This window comes from Phocoena sinus, chromosome 3 (genome assembly GCF_008692025.1).
Source record: "Phocoena sinus isolate mPhoSin1 chromosome 3, mPhoSin1.pri, whole genome shotgun sequence".
Lineage (NCBI taxonomy): Eukaryota > Metazoa > Chordata > Mammalia > Artiodactyla > Phocoenidae > Phocoena > Phocoena sinus.
In genome coordinates, this window is record NC_045765.1 from 10,869,355 (window position 1) to 10,887,101 (window position 17,747).

General features: G+C 49.0%; 1 protein-coding gene across 10 annotated transcripts in view; it reads right to left on the minus strand.

The window, feature by feature from the left end:
- The window catches only part of GATAD2A (GATA zinc finger domain containing 2A), a 101,290-nt gene that overhangs the window by 21,778 nt on the left and 61,765 nt on the right, over positions 1-17,747 (minus strand). Inside the window, exon 1 of one of the 10 annotated variants that reach the window (XM_032625880.1) lies at positions 11,961-11,965. The exons of the other annotated variants lie outside the window; for them this stretch is intronic. The gene's annotated coding sequence lies outside the window, so the exon portion shown is untranslated. Of the gene's footprint in view, positions 1-11,960; positions 11,966-17,747 lie in introns of those variants that run through there. 10 annotated transcript variants of the gene reach the window in all.

The following is a 17,747-nucleotide window of genomic DNA, read 5'->3' on the forward strand; positions in this document are numbered from 1 at the left end:
GCACTGGTAAAGGATGTGCAAATTCACTTAAAAGGATTTCTGGGGCTTCCCTGGTGGCACAGTGGTTGAGAGTCTGCCTGCCAATGCGGGGAACACGGGTTTGTGCGCCGGTCCGGGAGGATCCCACATGCCGCGGAGCGGCTGGGCCCGTAAGCCACGGCCGCTGAGCCTGCGCGTCCAGAGCCTGTGCTCCGCGGCGGGAGAGGCCACGGCAGTGAGAGGCCCGCGTGCCGCAAAAAAAAAAAGGATTTCTGAATTCTGTGTCGTTATGTCTTCTCAAGCACTAGGCCCTGGAAGTCCAACTCCTAACCTATGAGTCCAGGACTCTGGTGGATGCTGAGGAGTCCTAATACACCTGGTTGACAAAACCCTGTACAGAGGACCCACTGCACTACACCCTTACGAGGCCATCCATTCAGTCCTGAAGAGCACCGTGGAGGTAGCTCATTCCAAGTGATCCATGCCTCCCCATGCTCACGTCCTCGTGTCCGGTCCTATCCCCGGGATCTGGGTTAGTTCTGTGGCTCACTCTCTGAGGCCAGGAGTGAGGAACATAGAGGAAGCAACGATGCAAGCTTTTGAAGCAAGGTCACAGCCTCAAAAGCTTGTGCTTGGGACTTCCCTGGTGGCACAGTGGTTAAGAATCTGCCTGCCAGTGCAGGAGACACAGGTTCAAGCCCTGGTCCGGGAAGGTCCCGCATGCCGCGGAGCAGCTAAGCCCGTGCGCCACAACTACTGAGCCTGCGCTCTAGAGCCCGCGAGCCACAACTGCTGAGCCCGCACACCTAGAGCCTGTGCTCCGCAACAAGAGAAGCCACTGCAATGAGAAGCCTGCTCACCACAACGAAGAGTAGCCCCTGCTCACCGCAGCTAGAGAAAGCCCGCGCGCAGCAACAAAAAGACCCAACGCAGCCAAAACTAAATAAATAAATAAAAACTAATTAATTAAAAAATAATAATTAAAAAAAAGCTTGTGCTTGGGCCCTTGGAACATTTGCTCTGAGAGACCACCCCAGAGTAGGATGCCAAACTAGCTGCTTGCAAAGAGGGTCACAGACACAGACATGGGCCCAGCCATCCCACATGAGTAACCAAGCCACTGGGGACACCCAATCCAGCTGACGTGGGACTACAAAGATGAGAACCCAAGAAGCTGCACCCAGCTGGAACCAGCAGACCTGACAGATGATGCTACACCAATACAGTTACTTTAAACCACTAAACTAATGGGGCCGGCAGCCCAGCTCTGCCCCCAGCGAGCTGGCCTACACCACTATAATGCCATGGCCTCCCTCAGACTCAACAAGGCCACCTACTCTAGACGCTACAGTACCCTGGGAGAGAGAAGGTGGGAAAGAAAAGGTTTACTCAAGTAACCATCCCTGCTGAACCTCAAATCCCCCCAAAAGGACCAGCAGTACTTCTCTGCACACAGAGGCTGCCCGGGGCAGATGCAGACTTGGAAAGGGATTGGAGCATAGCTCTAGGACTGCCCAGCAGGAGCACAGAGCTGCCCGACAAAGAAAAGGGGGTATATATATAGAAGGTCCCACAGGAGAGGAAGGGGCCATCCTCAGGTCTGGGAGCCACTACCGGCGGCTTCAGGCACTACCGGGAGTGGTGTCTGAGTCAACGCTGGAAAGCAATTCCATATACTTAATCCAATGAGCACTCCCATTCCAGAAATACTTCTAGAAAAGTCCTAAAGAGAGAAAAATAAGACGTTTATCACCAGTTCCCAGGTTAGTCCTACTACCTGGTAACATTTCACTGGCAGTTCCCAGTTGCATATTGGGCATCTCCGCAGACACACACCACTGGGATCTTTCACAGCCGTTTGGGCATGGGAGCTGCTCACTGGGACCCCATAACACACCACCCTCCTTTCCCAAGGGGCCCCATCCATTCAGACACACCCGATGTGATTAGGAACCGCTGCATGCAGACACAGGTGCGCCCCAAAGCCGAACACTTGCTTGCCCTTGGGGTTGGTAGGCACTGACGAGTGCCTGGTCCCTGCCGCGCCCCCCAGAGCCCACCTGCTTCCCACCAGCCCCAGCCCCTCAGCTCCCTCGGCTCCCTGGGCTCCCCTGCGCAATTCCCCCTCGACTCCCTTCTTGGCATCCATTACCACTTCTCCCCGCACTGTAACTTGACACCCTGTTGGCTGGGATGTCAAGACAAAAGCCCAGAGCCTGCTTTGTGGGGGCCAGGAAGTCAGAATACATTTTGCTTCTAGGCCACAGAGGCCATGGAGGTGAGCAGCTGGGACAGGATTTTTGAAACCCAGCCATAATTCTTCCTGGAGACTCCAGGTCCGGCTATCTCTCTGGGACTCCATTATGGCCCACCCTGCCATGGCAACAGCCGAACATCTCGGAAGAAAGGAAGAGAGCAAGTGTGACCAGGGTCTGGTCCCGAGAGCCCATCCCCCAACCAGGGCCCCCAGCACAGAGGCGGGGGGCAGAGGCAGCTGCCGTGGAAGAGCACTGTGCCATTAGCAAGGCCAGGAGGCATCCAGCCTGTCCTGCTGGGGATCCTTCTAGGAACACAGGAGCCCCTAGAAGTCACACGGCCTGGCTAGGGAGACCCAGAGGACCTCACTGGGACTGCAAGCAGGGATAGGGGCCAGTTTGGGGGGCATGCAGAGTCGATGGAGAAACATGCCAAGAATGGGCAGAAGGGAGTGTTCCCTGGGCCAGCAACTGGCAGTGGCCCCACAAAAAGACCCTGACATCAAATGGCAGTGGGACAGCCTGCAGGGCCAGCACCCACCCAAGGAGGTCACTGCAGCATGACCCTGCCAGCAGGCAACATGTTCCAGTCGGGTCACCACCAGGAAGGCTAAATCCGATTCAGCACGCTCTCTGCTCAGAAATTTGGAAAGGGGCACTTATTAGAAATGACCATAGTCAGAACTGAAGTGCTGACTTATGTCAGATTTGGGAAAATCACCCAGGACGTTTGCTGACCCTTTTTGATGGCCATCCCTGTGCCAACCACCAAGATGCATGCTTCCATGTGATCGTCTCAACTACTCAACTGTCACCCACATCCACAGGTGCGGAAAGAGTCTTAAGAGAGTGATTTCCTGAGGTCACACACCCATGGCCTGCGGATAACCTGGGCCCACAGCATAACCAGCCTCCTATGGACCCCTGGCAGGCCTGGTCAACTCTGGCACGCCAAGGTCTGCCAGGTGTATTCCACAGTGCACTGGGACCTGGGCCTCCTGTCCTAGTCAGACCAGCTGGGCACCCATAGCCTGAAGGGGGCTAAATGGCATCCCAAAAAGGAGGTGCAGGGCAGGAAAGGGTAGGTCTCACATAACTGTCAACTGAGGCCTCTAACTCGGGTTATCAAATACCATTTTTGGACTAGGTTAAAAAGGGGGAAATATTTTTATTTATACTTGAAGGATGCTGGATAGCCACCAGCATCTGCATGCCAAGTCTCTGAGGTGATAAAGAGATGACAGTACGAGGACATGGATGTGGTCCTTGGACTTGACTGGGAAACAACTCTAACTACACATGGACCGCTACCTGCTTGAGGAAGCTGCGTGGGGTTTCAGCACTCGGGAATCCAGGCTTCCAAAGGGCCTGGGCCTGGGGAATTAAGGTAAAAGGAGTGTGGGACCCCTCTGCTGGTCACAGCACTATCGCTAGCATCGCCTCTTTGCTCTGTCACCGTACCCGCATGCCAGGCCAACGTTCCTCCAGGGAGAAACTCAGGAGCACGCTGCAGCACGGAGGGACTCCCTACACCAGATGAACCCAAACACACCTCCTGGGATACCAGCTTCCTCACCGACTCACAGCAAGTCAGCTGTGTGCAGATGAAACCACGCTCGAGAAACAAACACCGTTTTCCAGCTTGCAATGACTACAAACTCTTGTGATAAACAGAAAGTGCTCTATTTGCCTGGAACTTTCTTGCCCCCTCTTAAATATCTGTGTTTCAAACTGCTGGGTCCTGCCCCTCCACGCCCTGGCAAATCCCAGGGGATGTCCTCCCAGCACGGCTCAGGTGTCCCCCATCCACCCCACCTGACCTGCTCCAGCTGCTCTAAGCAAAGCAGCTGTGAGACTCCGCCCAGGTCAGCCATGAGGACTCTGGGGGGCTGGGCACTCGTCAGTGGCTCCTGGGACCTGGCCCAGTCTCCAAACCTCAAAGAGCTTCAGTTTCTTCATCTGCAGAATGGGATGTCACTGACCATGAGAGGATGCTGTGAATGGTAAAGGGCACAGAAAGTGCATCTAGTCAACGGATGATGACTCCACCTCTCTTCCCCATCCTTGCAGAACATAGTAATGTGCACACTCAGGGCAGCCCCCATCACCTTTTCTGCTATAATTTAGCTCTGAATTGATTCATCTGGCCACCTTCCCTGCAATCCGAGGTCTCTGGGGACAAGATCCCAGGCTGAGGGCTTCTCTTCCTCTCACTGTCTGACCCCATCAGGCCATTAACCACTGTCCTGCCTGAGATGTGAGCTCAGAGTCCTGCCAGGCATCCTTGCTTGTGCCCACTGTGGACAGCCTGCCTGCGGTCCTCCCAGAGTGGTCCTCAGGACCCCTTCAGGGGCTCTGCCAGGCTGCTGTAACACCAAGATGACATTTGCCTTTTTCACCAAGTCAGGAGAGCTGCACCAAACTGTGCCAAGACTCACGGTGTCATCATGCTGTAGGCAACGCCCTGCATGAAGTACAAGCTATTGATTTTATTAAAACTCAAGCATTTGAGAACATGTCTTTTTAATATTCTGTGACAAGATAAAGCACTCCTGTTGCATACAGAAGCAGAACAGATATGCAGGAAAAAAATCACACGTTTGAGTGTTCATGATGCTTGAAGGAAGGTCGGACAGACGTACTGTGGTTATTCAGACTTGGGTGTCTGGCACACACTTTCCCCAAAATGGTCAAAGCAAAGCCTGTTCACTTCAAGGAAAACAACCGATAATATGTCACTAATGATAATGTCTGAGCTTCCAACAAGCAAAATGTAGAATTTTGGAAAATTTGTGAGCCCAAGAGCTTCCCAACAGATCGGATAGTTAACTAATCTGATTCTGCGATACTGTAAAATGAAATATATCAGTATTTGAAAGATCTCTGTAACTCAGTAAACTAATATTTTCTAATGGTCGATGGTATTACAAACTCAAACATGAGTAAAAGATCATTCAGGGAGAGAAAAAACAAATCTAGGCAGAAGAACCCAAAATAATTTGTGTAGACGCTCCACTCTCAAGGTGGAGCATGACTCCGCATCCCTTTCCTTAGGTGTGAGCTGACTTCCTTCCAAAGGGCACAGCATGGAAAGGGAGAAGGAAAGTAACTTTACAGTGAAGACACCTGACATACATCCAGGTGATCAAGGTGTGACAAGTCACACTGATGGCACGTGCCCTGGACACATGTGTGATGAGAAGAGCACTTCCTCTCTGAGGTCCTCCTCTCCAAAACCCAGTCCAACCATGAGAAAAACACCAGACAATTCCAACTGAGGGCCATTCTACAGAACACCTAACTCCAAACTGTCAAGGTCGTCAAAACCAAGAAAGTCTGAGAAACTGTTTCAGCCCAGAGAAGCCCAGAGACATAACGACAAAATGTCATGTGGGATCCTGGAACAGAAAGGGTATGTAAAAAACCAGGAAATCTGAATAGACAATATAGACTTTGGTTAATGGTAATTACTCGTGACAAATGTTCCACAGTAATCTGTTAACAATGAGGGAGACTGGGAAAGGGTGTGCAGGAACGATCTTCGCAAACTTTCTGTAAATCTAAAACAATCCTAACATTTTTTTTAAAAATTCTTCTGTTCAGGGACTTCCCTGGTGGCGCAGTGGTTAAGAGTCTGCCTGCCAATGCAGAGGACACGGGGTCGAGACCTGGTCCGGGAAGATCCCACATGCCACAGAGTAACTAAGCCCGCCACAACCACTGGGCCTGAGCTCTAGAGCCCGCCAGCCAACTACTGAGCCTGTGTGCCACAACTACTGAAACCCGCACACCTAGAGCCCGTGCTCCACAACGAGAAGCCACCGCAGTGAGAAGCCCGCGCACCTCAACAAAGAGTAGCCCCCGCTCGCCGCAACTAGAGAAAGCCCGCGTGCAGCAATGAAGACCCAATGCAGCCAAAGATAAATTAATTAAAATAAATAAAGTTAAAATGATACTTAAAAAAAAAATTGTTCTGTTCAAGGTGCAAGAGAGACTGACAGATTTTAATGTAACTGAGTACAAAAACTTCACTGATAATCGAGGTTTCAGAGTCTACAGTGCAACTAACAGTTAGGAATGGCCACTCTGTGTTTTGGTGTCGTATTAAAGGAAGAAACACACAATTATCCAAGACTAACCAAATACTCCTCCCTGCTCAAACTGCTTCTCTGTGTCAGGCTGGATTTTCTTCACATGCTTCATCCCTAAAAACTTATCACAAGAGGGCTTCCCTGGTGGCGCAGTGGCTGGGAGTCCGCCTGCCGATGCAGGGGACACGGGGTCGTGCCCCAGTCCGGGAAGATCCCACATGCCGCGGAGCGGCTGGGCCCGTGAGCCATGGCCGCTGAGCCTGCGCATCCGGAGCCCGTGCTCCGCAACAGGAGAGGCCACAACAGTGAGAGGGCCGCGTACCGCAAAAAAAAAAAAAAAAACTTATCACAAGAGACTGGATGAAGAAGCAGATATGAGAATCCAGCTGTCTACTTATTAAAGAGATCTGCAAAACAGTTATTTTTTTTATAAGCAATGTTCTTTATGTTAACATGTAATGGGCTTATTATCATCATCTTTAAATAAATAAGTTATTTTCAGATTTTCTAACACAGTAAATGTCAACATATTTTCCACACGACCAAAGGTTCTCTGGGGTCCAGAGATGGAAAAGGGGCTGCACCAGTGCTTTCGGCAAAGGGTTTCCTGTCCCCATCACAGATGCCAGTCTGAGCAGAGGTTCCCAAGTGCAGTCCTCCTGACATACCGCAATCCACATGGTTTTTTCATGCTGCCAAAGTTGTGTTTTGAAAATCAAGACGTACTAAAAATTTAATAGGACTCACCACACATATACACCATAATTTCGCTATAAAACCTATTCAATTATAAGACAACAAAATTTGGTAACCCTGTTCCTGTGGCCTTAAAAAGCGGCAACTGTACAGGCCCCACAGTTACCCAGTTCACAGAGAACTTGCCACTGCCCAGGGCAGCTTGGACACCCTGCATCTGCAGATGGGCAGGCCAAGCACAGACTTCCCGGAGAGGCAGGTCAGGCACCCCAGGCCCCCAACGCCAGGAAACTATCCTGCATCTCATGCCCCACTCCCCCCTTATGCCGCACTGCAGGCAAAGGCATCTACTCCCTCCTCCAACATGTCTACCTCTGTTCTCACATGCAGGCATCCAGCAAACTTCCAAGCTCCACCCACATCCAGAGCATCAACTCTCCCTGCTCCAGAGGGTGGTCCATGGGCTGCATTTCCCAGCCTGACATCCGGCTCTGCTCCCACCGCCATGGGTCTTCTTAGGCCCTGACTCCAGGCAAATACAATGGCTCCAGGGAGCTAGCTGGATGCCTGAGCACCCCTATTTCTGGGCCGTGAGCTCCCCAGGACATGCCACCCGGACTGCTCTTTCCCACAGTGCCCACAGATACCACACGTGCCTGGATTGGTTGTTCTCTTTAAAGCACTGTTGTGTTAAAGCTGCTTTTGAAAGCTATCAAGGGCCTGCTTTAAGGAACTCTGCATGTCACCAGATTTCAGTGCCCCCTAAGACCTGAAGCTTTTCAATGTGATTACATCACAACTATTTTTAAGATTTAAGCTCTAAAAATAAGCACTCTTATGGCTTGGGATCCAAGGAAGGGGACACACAGTAACGTCTGGTATGTCTCCCATCTCTCCACCCATCAGACGCTCCCCACCTCCTTCGCACTCCCCGCCTCCCCCAGGCGGGCCCATCCACAGAGCTGGATCAGCCACAGGTAACTCAGCTCCCCTCTCCCTCATTCTTGGACACCTGTGAGTCCCAAGTCTCCTTTCCATCAGCGCTGTGACAAACCTTACTGGACTATGCCTCACTTCAGAGGAGATGGTGGGCTCCAAGGGTGGGGTGAACTGTCCTGGGCTACACAGGGGTGTGAGTGAAATTGAGCCGTCAGACCCCACATTCTTTTTTTAACCACCTGCTATCCCCCGCTCCCTTTCAGGCTCACAAATTACAATTCGAGTGCTCATCTTCTTGAGGAAAAAACCCAGAAATCTCTTGCAATCAGGCCAGCTCTCTTTTTCCTCCAGGGCACATTCTGCTAACTGAGAAAATACTCCTCTCCTGGTATAAATCCTGCTTGCCCCACCTGGGGTGACACATGGTATGTGTGGGAAGTGCTGGGTATTCACTCCTGCTTCTACCTGTTCTACAAACAGAGTTCCCGTCATCCTTCTTCTCCACCAGGTTAGGTGGCCATGAGGGACAGGATGGGATCCCTCAGGCCAGCGCACTCGCCATCCCCACCCCCAGCGTTGGTTATGGTTCCGGTACACCTGCTCTCCTCATGTCAGAGAAACTGACTAAGATAAAAAGCAGTGTATATAAAAGCAGAGCCTCCATGGCAGAGGGCTGGCCAGAGACCCTCCCTCATGTACCACTATAGGTAGAATGTTTAAACCCACTACAGCAGTGAGGGCATTGCCTGTCAGCATGTGGCAAAGCACCAGCAGGAATACATGCCATAAGAGGATATCAGAAACTGCAATTGCAGAATTATACTGAATAATTTCAAAATAAGGAAATGATCTGCTTAATCTGCCAATCTGCTTAACTCACACATGTGTGAAGAGAAGAGCTCCTGACTGTTAAACAAACAAGTGCTTACAGCTACTATCCTGATGACTGTAGACGGTGGCTTGCTGGTTCCCGTCAGGGCAGCCACACAGTAATATCCCCAGAAGGCTGGCACTATCCAGTGAGAAACCATCCCCTCCAAGGCCAGAGGAGGGCACCGTAAAGGCAATGGGGAAGTGGCAAAACTGTGGAGCTCCTTACCTGTCACCAGGCTGGCTCACAATATGCCCCATGTGAACTAGGTCACTCTAAGAGTTAGAAACAGGGCACCCAGAGTCTGTCACTCTGCCATCCAAAAATAATCTAATGATTTTCAGAAGTACAGGTGAACCCCTCAAAGTACAATTATTACAAACCTGGGATAAGTTAACGGCCCAGAATAAAGACAGGTGGACAGAGGAGAACCGGGATGAGGAGCCCCAAGGGAAGGGGAGAGGCAGCGAATGAGGAGATGGAGAGAAGTCACAGAGGTTTGGAGAGGTGGCAGCTGAGGCAGGGGAATCCAGAACGAGGAACCGATTTCTGAAGGAACGTACCTCTCAGTTCAGCTCTTACGTGCTGAAATGCAAGCAGGCTATGGATTTCTAGTTGGAACTGATGGAGCTGCTCCCCAAGGCTGCTTGGCCCCTCCTGGAAGCCACCCAGCCGCAGACAGAGAACTAGCAAGTGAAAGGCCAGCCCACAACAGGTGCTGCGGAGGGGCTGGGCTCCCCAAGAGCCTCCCACAGAGTGCCAGAGCCCCCCACACACACTGAGGGAAGTAATCATCACACAGAAGGAACAGGCTCCTGGCTGTGTGACTTCCGAAGCTCTCACACTGGGGTGGGGGTGGGGGGCTGTCCATCGCTGGCGACTGTAGGAGGAACCAGGGTGAGGGCCACAATCACACTCACTCAGGCTGTGAGAGAACCAGAGCCCTTTCCAGAGCCATCACGCCCACAGCTGTGTAACATTCCCCTGAATCACTCAAGGACGCACATTCCAGCAGACAGCTGGCCGGTGGGTCAGGCACAGCTGCAGTGGAGTATGGTGGGGAGAACAGGGTAGGAGGGGGGCTCACGTCTGCACATCGCTGGCCTCACCCTCTGTCATGGAAGGGAGAGGGCTGATGGTCACACAAGCAGGCCAGGACCTGGACTCAGACCTCTTTGAAGACTCCATGGCTAAAACTGTAAAGCCTGACAACACCAAGTGAGGATTAAGTTAGCTGGACCTCCACGCCTGTGAGAGTAAAACCACCCAGACATTTTGGGGGAAAGGCATGGCAGTTTCTTTAAAACAGCTCAATACCCACCTACCCTGTGACCCCAGCAATTTGACCCCTAGGTATTTAGCAAGAGAAATGATGATCGATGTCCACGCGAAAGACTTCTACAGGAATGATCACAGCACCCCAAACTGGATACTGCCCAGTATCGGTGGACAGGCGAGTGGATGACTATGCATATCCACGCGGGAGTCCCTCAGCAAAATGCTGATACGCACAACAGAGATGAATCCCAATCACGTGGAGTGAGAGAAGCCAGACCCCACCAAGCACATACTCTATGATTCCATTTCTAGGAAGTTTGAGAAGAGGCAAGATTGGTGGAGAGTGGGAGAATACACCCAGTCAGGGAGGGCAGGAAATGTATGGATGGCTCCAGGGCACTTTCTGGGGTGATAAGGTTCTGTATCTCGATAAGGCTCTCAACTACACAGGTGGATACATGTGTGAAAACCGCAGCAGGAGAGGCATACACGGCAGGCACCAGCAGTACTTCCTGGCAGGGCAATGCATCCCCGGGTTTACTGTATCCTTCTTCTCCCAAAGGCCGCTTGTAAAGCATGTCCACCCAAACAAGGACTCTATAACTTGTGGAGTCATCTTGGAAACGTTAAGTGATGCACATACCTTTCCTGTGGACTCCATTTCTACACAGAACAGAACAAAACAAGGCCATCCACACAATCCAACATTACAGATGACAGGCGGAAGCACTATCATGTTACTTTCAGGTTCATTTTCACTTTGGAAGAGGACTCGGGCATTAACATGGGTGTGGATGACATGCCCCACACACCACACTCACCACTGTGGGTGGCCAAGCCCTGTCTTAATAGCAAATGATCTGCCATTGAGAATCCTAACTTCTATACAGAGTGTCGCCCTCCACTACCAAAGTCCGAAAAGAAAGATGGGGCAGTGATTCTGTCATCAAGGATACCGGCTTCAACAAAGGTGCCCTGCTTTTGCAGCCTTGGTAAACAGAGGGTGTACTTCTGGTGCATTTTACAGTCTGTTAAACCTTGCAAGAAGGCAGAAAGCCAGAAGAACTAAAGCCAAGAACAGCTCTAATGGCTCAGGTGCTACTGCCAGCTCCCAATAGGCCACAGGCCCCTCAGTAGGGATAAGAACACACATCAGAGTCCTTCCCACCCACACCATGGGGCAGACCATTGGTCCAAGTAAAGCCCTGTCCCACAGCAAAAGAGACACACGATGCAAAGCAGGGAAGGAAGAGGTGTCAGACAGCTGCCTGAAGACCATGCACACCAATGGAAGCCAGGGAGACACAGTCACCATGACACCTGCCCCACACATCCACACAAGACCCACATGGCTGGCTGTCGAGCAGCAGAAATGGGGCTCCAAGTCTGTCCCTGCCCTGCCCGTGAGACCCTGGGAGCCCAGCCTTGTTTCCTCCCAGGTAAAATGAGGAAATAGAGATGGACTGCTTAGGCATCCAGCGACTTCCATCCCTAGTGAGCCACAGCCCTAAAGTCGAGGCTCCCCAACACCTCTGCATATTCTTTCAAGATCCAGTACCCTAAAAACAGCTAAGTCAGATCCTGTCCCATCATTTCTGCCCCCAGGGACGAGCATGGTACCTGCCACAGACAATCCAGGGAGAGTTGGCGCCTCAGAAAAAGGCACACAAAAAAACATTTTCAGTGAAGTATGGGGGTGGCTAATCATGAAGTTCCCACCCCACACAGGCCCAGGGCAACCAAGGGACCCAGCCCTAACCTTTCAGGTGCAGAACCTCTGGAGAACAGGCTCATGTTTTACTCAGTTAAATGTTCCTCTACCCAAGAGGGGAAAAACAAAGCTCTTTTCACCTGTGTGTGGTCTAGACTATTTTTGAAGATCAACAATTTGTGACAGAAAGAGAGTCTCCTCTATAGGAAAGTGCAGGAGTGGAATCTATTTATCTCAGAAACAAAACAGAGAACCCAAAACAGTTTCCTCTGCCTGTCCCAGCTCCAGACCTCATCCAGCAGTCCAGACTTGGGGTACAGGGAGGGCAGCACGTGCTCATGAGCTTTGGGTTGGCCTCACAAGACCAACAGGATCAACCTCCAGCTCTGCGGGGTTTTGTTTTTCCATGAGCACACTGACGGATGCCAGAACGGAAACCAAACTATTTTAACCTCATTTATATTTTTTAACATCCATCTTGAGGTATAATTTACATACCACAAAATTCATCCATTTTAAGAGTATAATTCAGTGATTTTTTAGTAAATTTAGAGTTGTGCAACCATCCCTACAATCCAATTTTAGAACACTTCCATCACCCCAAAACGTTCTCTTGTGCCTGTGAACAGTTCATCACTGCCCTCACCCACCCCCAACCCCTGCCTCAGACCACCGTCTGAATGCTCTCTGTCTCTGTAAGTTTGCTTTTTTGGACACTCCCTGTAGATGAAATTATACAATACATAGTCTCTGGGTCTGGTGTCTCCCCCTCGGCATGGTGAGTCTGAGCTTCATCCATGTTGCAGCGCAAATCGGTAACTCGCTTCTTTAAAACTGCTGATTAGTAATCCACTGCATGGATATAGCACATTTTGTTTATCCGTGGCCTTCTGGATTGCTTCCACCTTTCTGCCTATTGTGAATCATGCTGCTATGGACACCCATGTGCCTGTCTTTGTGTGGACACGCTTTCATTTCTCTCAGGTACATTCCTTGGACAGACTGCTGGGTCAGGTGGTAAGTTCATGTCTAACTTTCTAAGAAACTGACAAACCGTTTATGCCATTTTACATTCCCACCAGCAATGTATCAGGGTTCCAGTCTCTCCACGTCCTCGCCAACACTTGTTATTGTCCTTTCTTTCTTTTTTTTTTTTAAGAGCTTTTATTTATTTATTTGGCCGTGCTGTACGGCATGCGGGATCTTGGTTCCCTCTGCAGTGGAAGCATGGAGTCTAAACCACCGGACCACCAGGGAAGTCCTTTGTCTGTCTTTTTTATTACAGCTACTCCTGAGACTTGTTTCACGGCCTAGCATATGGTCCACTCTGGAGAATGTTCCATGTGCACATGAGATGTATTCTATAGATGCCCTTTAGCCAAACAGATCAATAGTGCTCTTCGAGTCTTCTAGAATCTTGCCGATTTTCTGTTTAGTTGCTCTACCAATTATTGAGAGAGGAGTACTGAAATCTCTCTTTTTTCTTTTTTTTTTTTTTGCGGTACGCGGGCCTCTCACTGTTGTGGAGCACAGGCTCTGGACGTGCAGGCTCGGCGGCCATGGCTCACAGGCCTAGCCGCTCCGCGGCATGTGGGATCTTCCCGGACCGGGGCACAAACCCGTGTCCCCTGCGTCAGCAGGCGGACTCTCAACCACTGTGCCACCAGGGAAGCCCCTGAAATCTCTTAACTATAATTTATGAACTGTCTACTTCTCTTAGCAATCCTATCAGTTTATGCCTCAGATATTTTGGGATTCTGTTGTTAGGTACATATACATTTGTTACTGGTATATCTTCCCATGTACTGTTAAAAAATGTCCCTCTTTGGCTCTAGGAATATTTTTTTGTCTTAAAGTCAATTTTATCTGATATTAATACAGTCATTCTAGTTTTCTTATGGTTACTTATGGTATATCTTTCCTCATCCTTTTACCTAAGGATCTAATGGTTGTCTCTTATAGACAATATATAATTAGGGGGGCTTCCCTGGTGGCGCAATGGTTGAGAGTCCACCTGCCAATGCAGGGGACACGGGTTCGTGCCCTGGTCCGGGAAGATCCCACATGCCGCGGAGCGGCTGGGCCCGTGAGCCATGGCTGCTGAGCCTGAGCGTCCGGAGCCTGTGCTCCGCAACGGGAGAGACCACAACGGTGAGAGGCCTGCGTACCGCAAAAAAGAAAAAAAAGGAAAAAAAAAAAAATATATATATATATAATTAGGCTGGATCTTGACTTTTTTATCTGCTCTGACAATCTCTGCCTTTTGATTGGGGTGTTTAGACTACTCACATTAGATGCAATTATTGATCTGGTTGGATTGACATTTATCATTTAGCTGTTTTCTACATGTCTTCCTTCTTTTTTGTTCTTCTGTTCCTCATTGACTGCTTTCTTTTGTGTTAAATATTTAATGTACCACAATTCTTCTGTTGATTTTTTTAAACTATATTTTAAAGTTATTTTCTTAATAGTGGCTCTAGGGATTACAATAAGCATTTTATTAACAATACAGTCTGCTTCAGATTAACACTAACCTGATCCCGGTAAAATATAGAAACTCTACTCCAATACAGCTCCATTTCATTCCTCCTGTTTTGTACTGTTGTTGACCCGTATATCACGTGTCTATATATGTTATAAATACAACAGATTGTTGTATGCCTTTGGTCAACTGCCAAAGAGCTATGGTTGTTTTTGTCAATTCTATCCAGTGTTATGGTTAATGCTTCATATGATGTTATGTCTTTTAACTAAGAAGAAATGAGAAAAAAATGTCTTTTCTATTAGCCCACATATTTACCATTTCCAGTGCTCTTTATTTCTTCCTGTGAATGTACGTTACCAACATGTCACTTCCTTTCAGCCTGAAGAACCAGCAGGTCTGCCAGCAACAAATCCTCTCAGTCTTTGTTTATCTGAAAATCTTTTTGCTTTCGTTTCTGAAGGAGAGTTCTGATGTACTGAGAATTCTGGGTTGACAATTTTCTTCTTTGAGTACTTTGAATGCCATTCAGTTCCCTTTTGGTTTCCATTTGAATGTCTCAGGTGAGAAGTCAGCTGTTAATTATATTAATGCTTCCCCTGTATGTGATGAGTTGTTTTTCTCTTGCTACTTTCAAGATTTTCCCTTTTCCTCTGGCTTGTAACAGTTTGACTCTGATGTGTCTAGGTATAGATCTCTTTGTATTTATGCTACTTGAGGTTTGTTAAGCTTCTTGGATAAGCTTCTGCTCAAATACATGTTTGGCCATTGTTTCTTCAAATTGTTTTTCTGTCTTGCCCCCAGACACGTCTGCAACCTTGGGCTAATACAGCCACTGTCCCTCCCCACTCACCCATCTCCAAAACTGTCACTTTAACCAACAAGGCCACGGGCAGGGCTGCTGCCCACCACTCTAAATTGAGTGAGCCCCTTCTCACCCCTGCAGAGAAGCTGTTGGTCCTTACAGCCTGCACTGGCTAGGCAGAACTTCCCTACCAAGAGAGCTGGGGAGAGGGCATGAGAGGAGCCCCAGGTCAAATGCCACACACTCTCACCATTTTTACCCAGAGTTCAGCAGTTTCTTAAGCACAAACACTTCGCAGATTGTTGTGTGCTTCTGGTCAATTTCCAGAGTGTTGAAATGGCTGATTTTGGGGGGTCAATTCTGTGCTGCTTCATAGTTGTTTTTTTGGGGAAAGCATTTGACAGTTTCCCCTCATTCAATCACTGCTGGAAGCTGCCCTCCAGCCCTGATTTATTTTGAAAATAAAACACACACACATTGGGAGACTAAGTCAGAAAAAATGCCAAAGAGAGATGAAGAGGGGAACTGCAGAGAAGGAGAGAACTGATCCTACCATTTTATCGATATCCACATACTCTAAATCTCCCCAACGTCGTTTAAAAAAAAAAAAAAAAGTTGTATCTTGGCGATTTTAATTCACCAGCACTTCCTTAAAGAAAAAGGAAATTCTCTCTGCTAGAAGCCACCAGAAACCCCCCTCTAGCCTTCAATATGCCTAAACTGGGTCATAAGAATAGCACAGCATGAAAGAAAGAAGCAGTTTTTAAAAAGAGCCAAACAAATTCTAGAAAAATACTATACAGCAATGAAAAGAGTAACTATTCCTACATTCAACAACATAAGTAAATTTCACAAACATTACGTTGAATGAAAGCAAGCAAAGGGTACAGACTATATAATTCCAATTACTTAAAGTTCAAAACCAGGAAAAACTAACCTGCGCTGTTTGAAGTCAAGAAAGTGGTTACTCGGAGGGTAGTGACAAGTGGGCATGAGGGCGCTGGTAACATTCTATTTCTTGATTTGAGCTACAAGGATGTGCTCAGTTTGTGAAATGTACCAAGTGGCACATGTGTACTTTTCATTATGTATGCTATACCTCAATTAAATAAAATTCTCTATATGGAGGTTCCCAAGGGATGAGCCAGACACTCTCAATGAGGATCCAGAGACTGCCTGCTTCTAACACAGAAACCATGGCCACTCACTCCAAAAAAGATTACAGTTTTAGAATGGCTCTGGGCTGGACTTGATCCTATTATTCTGTCAAAATTCACAACTATACTTCAACAAACTAGACAGAACACTCTATGTGAGCACTCAAGGAGACACTAGCTCTATATGTGACGTCGTATTTTAAGTGAAGCTTGGAGACTGAAGGGTAGTTGTTACCAGCACTTATTTCCCTCACCACATGCCATGCACCAGGGTCAATTCTGGGCACGCATCTGTCACCCAGAGATGCAGAGCACAGATTATCATCCATTTCACAAATGAAGAAGCACGGGCCAGTATCATCTGCCCAAGGTCAGTAAGAGAGTGTGATCTGAGCCCCACTCTGCCAAAGCCGGGCTCCTTCCACAATCTCACACTGCTTCAAGAATGCCCTGGGGTCTCCCTAGTCCCACAGGAGGACCCCTGCTCTGTGTGCCTGGGTTAGTCTCTGTCTCTTGCTCTCTTACATTCTTTTATGCTCCTTCAACACTTAACCTCTCCCTCACAATTCACTGGCCTGCCCTACAGGTGATTACAGGAAAAAATGTAGACCAGGAGCCCAGGAACACAAGAGGGACCCAGTAAATCTCTGCAAGTGTGGGCTCCTCCTTCTCTTCACCCACCTGTGACATTCTGAAAGGAAAGGGAAGGGAAAGCAGACCCAAACTTAAAATTTTATTTCTAGAACTTTAAAAGAGGCCTCTGGTTTTAGAACAGGGACTGCAGAAAGCAGAGCCAGATAAAAAAGGCCTTTCTGGGTAGCAAGAACACAAAGCACACCACCCCAGACTAATACGCTTCCCCAGTAGGAGGGGGTTAGATTTTCCCATTTATCTCAAGGCGGTAAGAATTTTTAAAGCTGAGAAATACTGAGTCAGACAATCTCTGAAGTCCTTAGGATGCCAACAGTGTGGGGCCCAAATGAATTTAATGCAAAGACTGCAGGTTGGGGTCCCTCTGCGGGGTCAGTCAACACAAGGAGGCAAAGAGCACCAGGTTCTCCAGATCTGCACTTACTGCCCCTCACCCCACCCTGGGCAAACAGACATGGAAGGGAGTCTGCAGAGGAGGCACTGAGGGAGACAAGGGATGAACCACAGAGGGGCCACACACAGAGGGGCCGCGGGGCTTCTCAGGAGGCCATGGCCACCGGCTACTGGCTCATGGGACATCAAGGTGTGAAGGGAGGGGTAAAGCAGGAGCTGGAGCTAGGCCTGCAATTCTCTTTACAGGGAGAAAAGAGGGTTTCTTAGTGAAGACATGGGGTGGTACACACTGAGTCTTATTTCTTTCAAGCTTTTTCCTTAAAAGCTGAGGATTGGGAAAGTTACTCTTGAAGCAATCAGTATCGATGAAGGAGAAACCGAAAGAGCATATCACAGGAGTCCCGAACACAGGGGCCCCTCCTCCCTGATGCACGGCCTA